Genomic DNA, 12,340 nt, shown 5'->3' on the forward strand with positions numbered 1-12,340 from the left:
AAAACTTTAATCAACCATCTTACTTCAATTCAATCTTTCAATCTACTTTCATCACTTTTATACACAATTTTCTTGTTTGTTCTTTCAATGGCAGCATATGAATCAAGAATTTCTCAGGTTCCTCTTATTCAAATCTCACAAATTCTCAGTTACAAACTCAAGGATGACAACTTCCTCACCTGGAAATCACTTCTTCTACCACTTCTGCGTCGATACAGAGTCAATGGTTTTCTTGATGGATCTTTACCATGTCCACCTTATCTGCTTAATAATGGTGTCAATCCTGGTTATACAGCCTGGCATGATGATGATACTACTCTTGTACTCTGGATTCAGATGTCTATCTCTGAATCTGTAATTCCATATGTTGTTGGAGCTGATTCTTCAAAAGATTTATGGGACAATATTGATTCCAGGTATGCAAGAAGCTCTTCTACACATTCAATTCAGCTTCGTCTCAAACTTCAATCCACAAAACTTGGATCAGGTACTATTTCTACTTTCCTAAGTGAAATCAAGAAGATAACAGATGAATTGTTTGCTGCTGGTTCACAAATTCATGATGATGAATTGGTAGTTACTATACTCAATGGGTTAGGCCAAGATTATAGTTCTTTTTGTACATCTATTCGTATTCGCAATCCACCAATCTCATCAAAGGAACTTCATAATCTGCTTCTTACTGAAGAAATAGTTGTCACAAATAAGCAAAAGAACTTACTTACTGAGGCCAATTCAAAGGATTTTGCTGCTACAAGATCTTTTGTTCAAAACTATAGAGGTAGTGGTAGAGGTTATCATTACTCTTCAAGTTCTGCAGTTCCTTACTCTGGATACATCAGACCACCTCCATCTTTTTATCCAAGAGGTTATTCTCAATTTCAGATGCATTCTGCTTCTTCATCAACACCATCACCTCATTTCAGTCCAAGACCTCACTATGGTTCAGCTCCTTCTTCTTCTGCTCCACCACCAATAACTGACAAGATTTGTCAGATCTGCAACAAAACTGGTCATCTTGCTTTGGAATGCAGACACAGATTGAATTTTGCCTATCAGAACAACTATACTCCTCACAATCTCAGTGCCATGCTTGCTACTGCCAATATCATGGGTGAAAATCCTTGGTATGCTGACTCTGGAGCAAAAGCCATATCACTAATGATGAATCTGAATTACCTGAAGCAACATCTTTTGAAGGCAGATGAGATTCAAGCTGCTAATGGAGAAGGTATGCCAATTACTCATATTGGTCATGTGTCTAAAACAGCTTCCTCTCATTCTTTTAATCTAAACAATGTGCTTCTTGTTCCAAAATCATCTCAAAACTTATTCAGTGCATAAATTCACTAGTGATAACAACTGTTCTATCACTTTGATTCTATTGGTTTTTTGTTAAGGATTACTCAACTGGGAGGATCATTTTACAAGGACCACATAAAGGAGGATTAATCCAGTAATTTTCCAAGTCTACTAAGAATAAAGCTTTCTTTAGCAACAATAATTCAGCTTCAGTTTGGCATCAAAGGTTGGCTCATCCATCTTTCAAGTACTTCAAAAAGTGTGCAGAGATATGCAACTGTCTAGTTTAGTCAAAACACCACTATTTTGTAATGACTGTCATCTAGGGAAAAGTCATAAATTGCCTTTTACTTTGTCTTCACATAGGGCTCAATCTCCACTAGAACTAGTGCATATGGACTTATGGGGTCCTAGTCCTGTAATCTCTTCAAGTGGTTTCAGATATTATGTCAATCTCATAGATGACTATTCAAGATTTTGTTGGATATTTCCTTTGTCTGAAAAGTCTGAATTCAAAGATATTTTTCTACATTTCAAATCTATGACTGAAAAGTTACTGCATACTTCAATTGTTAAAATCAGAACTGATGGAGGAGGGGAATTCTTAAATAATGCACTACAAGAATTTCTTAGTATACATGGAATTATGAGGTTTCTTGCCCTCATACTCAAGAACAAAATGGACTGGCTGAGTCCAAACATAGACATCTTGTAGACACAGGGAGAACTTTTTAATTCAATCAGGTCTCTCAGAAAAATTTTGGGTTGATTCTTTTCATACAGCCAATTATGTTATTAATAGACTGCCTGTTAGAAGTTTGGATTACTATCTCCTTTTGAAAAGTTGTTTGGTCAGAAACCAGATTATTCCTTCTTCAGATCCTTTGGTTCATCATGCTTTCCATGGATAAGGCCTTACACTACACACAAACTCCAACCAAGGAGTGTACACTGTGTTTTTATTGGTTACAGTTCTATGCACAAAGGATACAGATGTTTAGATATTAAAACAGGGAAAGTATATATCTCCAGACATGTAGTATTTAATGAGACTTTCTTCCCATTGAGATCTTCAGATACATTACTTCCTGGCATTGCAAATTCTCAGCACCAACTGATATTGCTTCTACAGCTCCATCTGTCAAGATTTCTGCACCAACACCTGCAACATCAACCTCACCAGCTGCATCCATTGATACTTTATCTACTGATCCTTCAAACATTGTTAAGTCATCTGATGCTCCACTACAACAATTTCTGAACATACTTCAGCTTCTGGTATTCTTCACTGGCTAATTCACACTCCATGGTAACAAGGGGTAAAAGAGGTATTTTTAAACCCAAAGTTTTAATACAAAGTATGTTCTATCAGCCAATTACTTCTGCTATTCCACCACCACACCTACTTGTTATTCTAAGGCAATTAGAATACCTCAATGGAAACATTCTATGGAAGAAGAACATACAGCTCTTAAGGATGCAGGCACATATACACTTGTTGCACCAGATCCATCCTATAATGTTGTAGGCTGTAAGTGGGTGTTTAGAATCAAATATAAGGCTGATGGTTCTTTAGATAAATGTAAATCTAGACTGGTGGCCAAAGGGTTTCATCAACAAGAAGGAATTGACTACACAGAAACCTTTAGTCCTGTAGCCAAACCAACAACTATTAGACTAATCATTTCATTGGCAGTTCACTTCAACTGGGAAATGAAACAATTAGATGTTAGTAATGCCTTTTACATGGGGATTTAGCTGAAGATGTCTATATGCAACAACCTCCAGGCTTTGTTGATCAAACCAAGCCTCATTATGTATGTAAACTTCATAAATCATATATGGCTGAAGCAAGCTCCCAGAGCTTGGTATGATAAATTGTACAAATTCTTATCACTCATGACTTCAAACCCTCCTTAGCAGATGCTTCCTTATTTGTTCAAAAGTTTGGCTCAAGGATTACAGTTCTTCTGGTCTATGTAGATGACATTATTATCACTGGGAATTCAACTGAGTATATTTCTCAGTTTATCAATCACCTTAAGACATACTTTCCCATCAAAGACTTGGGCTCTCTTCATTATTTTTTGGTCTTCAGGTGAAAAGAAATTCAGACAACCTTTTTCTTAGTCAAACTAAGTATGCCTTGGACTTATTGGAGAAATTCAATATGACTGGTGCTAAACCCTGTGTACACCAGTCTCCTCTCTACTTCACTCACTGCTTCAGCTGGTACTCCATTAGCAGACCAAGTGAATACAGATCATTAGTGGGTGCTCTACAATATCTTACTTGGACAAGGCCTGAAATTGGTTTTGCTTGAATCAGGTATGTCTTTATATGCAAGCTCCCACTGATCAACACTTTATTGCAGCCAAGAGATTCTAAGATACATCAAAGGCACCCTAGATGGTATACTGTTTTCCAAAGGTCTTCTTACACTACATGGCTTTAGTGATGCTGACTGGGCAGGATCAATTGATACAAGAAGATCTACAGGATGCTTTTGTATATTTTTTGGTCCGAATCCAATTTCATGGTCTAGCAAAAGACAAGGTGGTGTTTCAAGAAGTTCCACTGAATCAGAATACAGGTCTCTAGCCAATACCACAGCTGAAATTGTTTGGGTTTGTCGGCTACTCAAATATCTTCATCTCTTGCTTCCTGCTCCACCATTGATTTCTTGTGACAATCAAAGTGCGGTTTCTCTGTCATCTAATCCAGTATTGCATAGTAAAATGAAACACCTGGACATTGATTATCATTTTGTCAGAGAACTTGTCCAGAACAAAAATATTCAGGTCACATACATTTCAACTTGGGATCAAATTGCTGATATTCTCACCAAGGGACTGGCAGGACCAAGGTTTTCTACACTCAGAGACAAGCTGAAGGTAATCTCTAGTAGAAACCTCCAGCTTGAGGGGGTCTAATAGTAATGAGAGTTTTACAGTGTTCTCACGTGTGTCTCCTTGTGTGAGAAATGTCTCTCATTGGCTGAGTGTGAGTTGTCTACAGCCTGTCCTGTTCTAACATCTCTTGTCTTAGTCAGGTCTTGTATAAATACAGGTCTGTCTTGTTTTTAGTGTGTAATGAAAATCAATTTCTTGTTTTGATCAATTACTGAAAGTACTACTAACCCATAGAATCATTGTTTCCATTGCTAACGGAATTCATCTTTGCAATTGATCACTAAAAAAACTGGTTCTAGACTTGCGGAAGTGTATAAAAGACGTGGGACGAACAAAGCAGTAGTTGTCTTGGCCAAGGACTTTGGGCCAAGCGCATATATATAATCAAGTTACGTATAATTAAGGATACTTTGGGTAAAGAAAGGAAGAAAAGGAAATAACGTGTAATTGCTAAATCTGGTTTTAGACGAACGGTTTAACCTCAAACCTGTAAACGTACGATAATGAAGACTGGTTTTAACAGGTAAAAACCAATTTATTATGTACGAATTATATATTTTTGGGACAACAAAATGCAAATTTAAAACAATCTGTCTTATTTTATATTTTTTGTGTGGTAAAATTTCTACAAACCATTGATCATCGGAGGAGGAGGACTCCGTGGATAGAATTTTGAATAGCAACGACTCGTAACAACGACCATAGGTCCAAAATGCTATGTATATTCCAATTTCCAAGACACTCACAAAATACCCCATAGAAAAAGGTTGCTACCAATATTTAAACTCAGGAGTACAAATACTGACTACCGAGTATATTTTGTACCCCCAAAGTAAAAAATAAGAAGCATAGCATTGCTTGGTCTTCTTTCATGTCGATGAAAAGTAAACTTTCTTCTCAGTCGACAAGTTTTGATCTCTATTAAATGAGCTGGTCACTCCGATCTCGACCTTCAATGAATAAATGGAATCTTAAATCAATAAACTTTTTTTTTATAAGTTAAAACGCATTCAAAAGACTAATTTAAGGAGTTAGTAACCCTTACATCAAGTTGAGTTGAGACATCCAATTTTGAGGTATCAGTCTCCCCCAAACATTTGATTTATCTATTTCTAAAGCAAGTTTAATACATAAAAGAGGTTCATTTTTCCAATTAAAGAAGTTTTTGAAAAATTTAGCCTCTTTAGCCAAGATATCAGCTACATTATTTGATGTTCTTGGTACATAGAAGAAACCCAAAAAATTATGGTAAAGTTTAAACTCTCTACTAACTTCGTCCATGATGGCCTGATTTTTCCAAGTAATCTGAGATGGTATCCCATTTAGGTAGTCAAATTCTTACAGTCACCTTCCACACCGAAATTTGAAAGCTTTTCCTCTTTAGCCCACTGTGCTGCATGTAGAAGTCCTAGCGCTTCTGCTTCTTCTGGAGATGAAGCTGCAATTGGTCCTGCTCTTTCTTTTTCAAAGTGTCCTACATCATTTCTGAAAATTAAAGAGAAGTCCAGGTTGCATCAATGATTATCTTATTTTTACCCTTCCCTGGGACTTGCCATTTATCATTAGGAACCGTTCTAATAGTAGTAGATCTAGAATGAGATATATATTTATCCTTATGCCAAAACTGCAAGTGTCTTTGGATTTCTAAAGCTAATTGGTTATGGTTTGTTGTTGTTTACTAAAAGCTCTATTGCATGTCTCTTTCCAGATAAACCAGATTTTGGTCATAATAATTTCTAAAGGTATAGATGGATTGTTCTTCCCCATCCAGTCTTTACAGACATCTAAAAAGGAAGTAGAGGTATTAAAGTTCAATTCCACTGGAAAGGGATCTGTCAGCCATACAACTTTAGCAAAAGAGCAGTGCAAAAAAAGATGTTCAATAGATTCTGGTTCCATACATCCAAAAGTACATGAGGGGGTTATGTCTTCCTTAAATCTAGACAGTTTGAGATTAGTAGAAACTGCATTTCCAAGTAAAAATTTTAATTCTTTGTGAAACTTCTAAAGCCCATAGTTTTTTCTAAAAGGATTCAGGTTGACCTAAGTTATAATTGTTTATAGTTTTGTCATATAACTTATGATACATGGATTTAACTGAGAACTTTCCAAATTTTGTAAGGAGCCATCTTAGAGTATCCTCTCTAGCAACCAAGTTATTACCCATGGCAATTCTAATGTTACAGTTTTTCTTAGCTAAATTGAAGGGGAATGAGGCATGAATCAAAGATTCATTCCATTTTTTTGTATTAGGATCAATTAGATCCTTGACTAGGATTAAGGAAGAGTTAGTTGTAGTTCTGGATTGAGAAAGGTTTCCTATAAGATTTGGTATCCAATTATCTTCCCATATATTAACACTAGACCCATCCCCTATTTCCCAGATACTATTCTGTTCAACTAATTTAATTCCTTTGTAAATGCATTTCCAAATCCAAGAACTAGTAGATGGGGCTTTAGCTCTAAAGGCTGGGGAGTTCCTAAAATATCTAGGTTTTAGTTGTGTGTCCCATATAGCTTTGGGTTCTGTTAAAAGATCTTGGATAATAACCTTTATAGTTGGTTTCTTTTCCCCACCAAAAATCTCTTTGAAGAGCATCAATTTTACTAGTAATATTTTTAGGCAGAATGAAACACCCCATCTGTTAACTGGCCATACTGGCTAAGGTTTCTTTGTTAAGGACAATTTTACTTGATTGAGCTTAAATTTTACCCACCCAACCTTGAACTTTCTGTTCCATTTTTTCAACAATTCCTTCAAAAAGTTTTTTTTTTGCTCTATCTATGAACAAAGGGGTACCTAGATAAAAATCCTTTAAGTCTACTTGTTTGATCTTCAACAACATACTAATCATTCTATGGTGTTTAGGATGAACCTTTTTACTGAAAAAATTCCTGATTTCTCAAAGTTGATTAATTGTCTAGAGGCTTTATTAAAAGTTTCTATTATTTTTAGTATATTATGGCATTCTTTTAGGTCTTCTCTAATAAACAGAAGGCAATCATCAGCAAAGAACAGATAAGAGATGGGACTATTTTTTGGAGTTAGTTTTATACCATGAATAACTTTTTCCTCTTCACTGGTTAGCAGGAGTCTAGAGAACATCTCCATACAAATAATAAATAGATACGGAGATCTAAGACCTCCAGAAGGTTTAAAAAAATTCCCTGGACTTCCATTGAGCAAGAAAACAATAGAAGTAGAAAAGACACATTGATAAATAAGATAGCAGAAAGCTTGATCAAAACCAAAAGCTTTCATAGGGGATATTAGGCAGTTCCATTTTGTCATATCAAAAGCCTTAGACATATCAATTTTAATACCCATTCCAGCATGCTTGATTTTCTTTTTCTTAAATGAATGAATATGCTCCTGGGAAATTACTATGTTGTCTGATATTTGTCTACTAGAAACGAAAGCAGCTTGAAAAGGGAAGATAATAGAGTTAAGGAGGTTTTATCCTATTGGCTAGAATTTTTGCTTTAATTTTGTAAATAGTATTACATAATCCAATTGGTCTAAACTGACTAGGGTCTTTGGGATGCCTTTTTTTAGGAATAAGAAAAAGATAAGTTTTGTTAAAATCAGGATGGAGCTCTCCCGTTCTAAAGAAGTCTTGAAAAGAGGATATAACTTGTTCTCCTATTATATCTCAGTTCATCTTAAAAAATCTAGCTAGAAGGCCATCTGGTCCAGGGGATTTATTAGGTTTAAGTTTTTTTAAGACTAGGAAAATTTCTTCAGGTCAGGGGATAACATGCATTAAGAGATGAATTTTCCTCTTTTGTCACACTTGGTTGGATATTCTCAAATAAGGCAGGACAAGGTGGTTCAGAGTCAGGAGATTCGGAGAATAGTTTGGAGAAATAGGTTCTTAGAGTATTATGCATTTCTAATCTATTAAAAGTAATCTCCTTATTCTCCATTTGGAGACATTCTATATTATTCCACTTTCTTCTTCTAAGGGTTTTGGTATGAAAGTATTTGGTGTTTTTTCTCCAAGTTGGACTTGGTTGTCTCTAGACTGTTGTTTAGTTATAGCTTCCTGTGTTTCATATAGTTTTCAAGCAAAGAAAGTTTTTCCTTGATTTTTTCCTCTTTCTTGTATACATAGTTGGATTTATAAAGGTTGTCTATTTGAGCTAAAACTCTTTTGATCTCCTTAGAAGGCTTCCCAAAGACATTTTTTTTTCCAGAAATCCAAGTTAGTTCTAAGATCTTGTATGTTAAGAAGCAGGGAATTAGTTATGTTTTCCTTAATAACATGGTTCCAGGAATCTCTAATTGTTTGTACACAAGAAATTTCTTTTTGCCAAGTGGCATGGTATTTGAAAGTGTATTCTAGTTTAATATAGTTAGAGTCTAAGTTTAAGGATATTGGACTATGGTCGGATCCTACAACTACCTGATGAGTAAGTTCAACATTAGGGAACTAAGTGTTCCATTCTACATTAGCTACAGCTCTATCCAGCCTTTCCTGAATGTTTGTTGCACCCTCTCTATGATTGTTCCATGTGAACTCATAGCTTTTAAATCCCAAGTCAATAAGACCAGCATTATTTAAGATATTTTGGTAATAGCAGCTATCTTGATCCTCCTATTTTTTCATCCTGATTAAAGACCAAATTCATATCCCCTATTTTTTCATCCTGATTAAAGACCAAATTCATATCCCCTAATAAAATCCATCGCATAGAATTCTTGTCCACCTGTTATGAGATTTCAGAAATGAAATCCCATGCAATATTTCTGTTGGAAGGGTATGGGCTTCCATGGAATCAAGTCGACAACCATTTTTTTGATTCTAAGTTAGTTTGAAATCCTATGCCATTACCCCAAAAATGTCTTAATACACCTCTATTATTTTCTGTTGAATAAGTTTCAACAGAGAAGACTCTGGCTAATATACTATTTTCTTTAATCCTAAAATCTCTAATGAACTCAGGGGGGAGTAGGGAGAATTCCTATATTAGTATAGTTTGCATAGCGTTGTGTTAATGAAAAACCACTAAGATGCCTATATAAGCTGTAGTTATCGCCCATTAGAAGAATAAAAGAAGAGAAGAGTTAATAAGAAGAAAGGAAAAAAAAAAAGAGAAAGAATACAGCGACTAAGGAAGAAAGCGCTAGAAGAAATATATAGAGGAGGGAGAAAAGCTAGAGAGAAAAGCAGCTTTGTCCATGACTTACAAAACGATATTGGGAATAAAACCTTAATCTATCTGAAAGAAAAATCGAACAATCCTAGGTTGACAACCAAAGGGATAAAAGAACTTAGGGAAAAGCGTAAGCAGTGTCAAGGAAATAAAGGTGCAGTCACCCAAGCAAAGGATATGTCCATCAACTGCTCTGTCCTAGAGAAGCTAAAAGACTATGAGGGGACAAGAAATATCAAACATTCAAATTTGACTAAGGTCTAAAGGGAAGGGTATACCTAAAGGTGCAGCTAATGAAAAAGGGTTATATGAATAGCCACTACCCTCCATTGCCGCCTATTCTAGAATAGGGTTACTGTTTCAAAACGCCACTAATCGAAAAATTAAGAGAGAAGGAGACACGAGGAGGCAAGGTTCTATGAATGACGAAAACCATTCTTGGAAGCAACATGAAAGAAATTAATGCAAAGAAGGTGAATAGAGATCGCTAGCTAGTATTTAAAAGGTCTCTAGAGGAAGAAGGTAATTAGAGAAGCTAAGAAAAAAGAATAGAGAAATTATGGCTTGTAATTATTCTAGGATTCCTTTAGGTGCTCCAATATCTTCAACCAAAGTTGTTCGGTGTCGAGAGAAGCAGCTTTATCGAATGCAGTATTATCGGTGCATGACATGTCAAAGAGAGGCATTTTTGTACCCTACTCAGGCACAGAGGTTCGCCCTATGCAACTTGAGTGAAGAATAAAAAGAACGAATTGGGAAGGCACGTCTTTAAGGAGTTGCATGAACGACTAATCACCGGAGTACCGGTCATGGATGCCTACTTCCATGGAGAGTACCTTCCAGGGATGGATTATGCATATGTGCATGAAAAATCCGCGATTTACCAACAAAAGTTTGTTCATATACAAATAGATGATAAAGAATCAGAAGAAGAAGAGTCATGAAGATGCAATTAACTGGGGATCTAGCCAGAAACTGAGATTGCAATTCAATAAAGTTAAGACGAATAACGTATCAAAAGAGATGATGGTATCTGAAGGGATTATATAACAGTTCTTTGGAGTTACCATTGATGATGTGTATGCAATTGGCAGTTAATATTTTCACACACTTGTTTTTTTTGCATATATCGATAGAAATAAACCATAACCTCCATAAGTTGAGGTTCGGTAAACTATTCATCTTGATTTCAGTTTCGTATGTTCAAATAAGTTAGAATTTCCCATATAGCATTTCCTCACCGGACATGTTTAATAGCATACTCGTTACAAAATACTGCTAATTTAGTTGCCCAAATTATGTTTGATCTCATAACTAAAGTGAAAGCTTGAACTAGAAAATTTATATCAAATTTTGTGTTATTGCAGAAGTATCCGATGTCTCTGTATCTTTGTTCTCTTACCTTTGCGTATTTTCTTATAAGCAACGTAAGAGTAGGTTCTGAACCACTTCTGAAAGTGATGGTGTGTCCACTCCATTTTGTGGCCCATTTAAATGCTGCCTCGGCTCCTTCCTCTTCTAGTTGATCTCCGGTTGTTGTTGTTGTAGAGTGCATTCCCCTTGCTTCTCTGATGTTTCTTGTATAATCACATAATGTCAGCCCAATTCCATATTTTGCATTATATTTCATCATTGTTAGTGCTATGTTAATCTTTATATCCAATTGAAGCCTGTTTGGCCTTTTGTCTGTTAAGTTTCACTTTCAGAGTTTCATCTTTGAGGGGATTATAGAACAAAGATTGTATTATACTCTGATTAGTCTTGTTCACTACCAAATAATTGTTTAAGTATTTTACAATGTTATTAGCAATTGTTACACTGTTCTGCCTCTTCTTAAAAGTTATGTCACATCTCGCTTTCCAAATATGTTATATGATAACACTACAAAGCACTTGCCAATCTACCCCATACCCACCTCTATCAGGGTTTTCAAAACAGTTATTTTAGCCGTCCATGAAAAGAATTTGTGCCATTAGTAATAAATTGCATGCCAAAATTAAAGTGCATCCAAACCTGAATAGCAAAGTTACATTCCAAAAATAAATGGGTTAGAGTTTCCTAACAACTCTTACAAAGATTACATGTGGTATTTATATTTGGAATAACGACTGCAACTCTCACACTATTAGGGAGTATAGAGTGAGCAGCTTTCCATATGAAATTTTTAACTGATGGAGTGATTTTCACACACTTGGAAAGCTATTTTCTTCACGTTTTTTGTTCCCACCTAATTTCATGTAAATCATCGGCCGGATCTCCCTCACCCATTTTTATTTTGTTTTGCTCAAAAACTCCCTCACCCATTGATAAACGCATTTATGTGTCTAATTTATCCTCAATATTTCGTATTGTTAGTACTCGTTTTCGTCCTTATTGTGGTGTTTTGTGTGTTTGTAGGTATTTTTGGAGAAATAAACATGCGTGGAAAATTCAGCTTGAAAAGTTGTCTATGGCACCCCGGAGAACATGTGCTATGTGGACTCTCATTTTGGTTAAGGGGCTCCTCAATCACTAAGGGGCACCTCAGTTGGGCAGCTGCTATTCGCACCCTACTCTGGATAGGAGGATACCCATCTTCATCGTTTCAAAATTATGGTTTTGGCGGGAAATAATGGCAGCAGAAGAACATATTTCTGGTTCAAGATTTGGGATGATTTAGCGAAACTCAATGGCTAGATCCGCAGAGGAAGACGTGACAGAGATTAACAGGCGTGGTATGGGATTTTTCTTGGATTAAGTTGGGCTATATTGGTCGGGTTAAAGATGGACAGTGTGCACGAGAATATCTCACCCTTTCCCGTGAATTCTGTATTGTGCGTGTGTCTTGAGAGTGTTTGAACCAAACAATGACATTCAGTAGCGTGTTTTAGTGTGTATAACCAACAACAGATACTGAGAATCACTTGCAGACGCGTGAACGGGTTTTAAAAGGAAAAAAAATAATCCCGTGATAGAAGAGTATTGAAGAG

Source organism: Papaver somniferum, unplaced genomic scaffold (genome assembly GCF_003573695.1).
Source record: "Papaver somniferum cultivar HN1 unplaced genomic scaffold, ASM357369v1 unplaced-scaffold_57, whole genome shotgun sequence".
Lineage (NCBI taxonomy): Eukaryota > Viridiplantae > Streptophyta > Magnoliopsida > Ranunculales > Papaveraceae > Papaver > Papaver somniferum.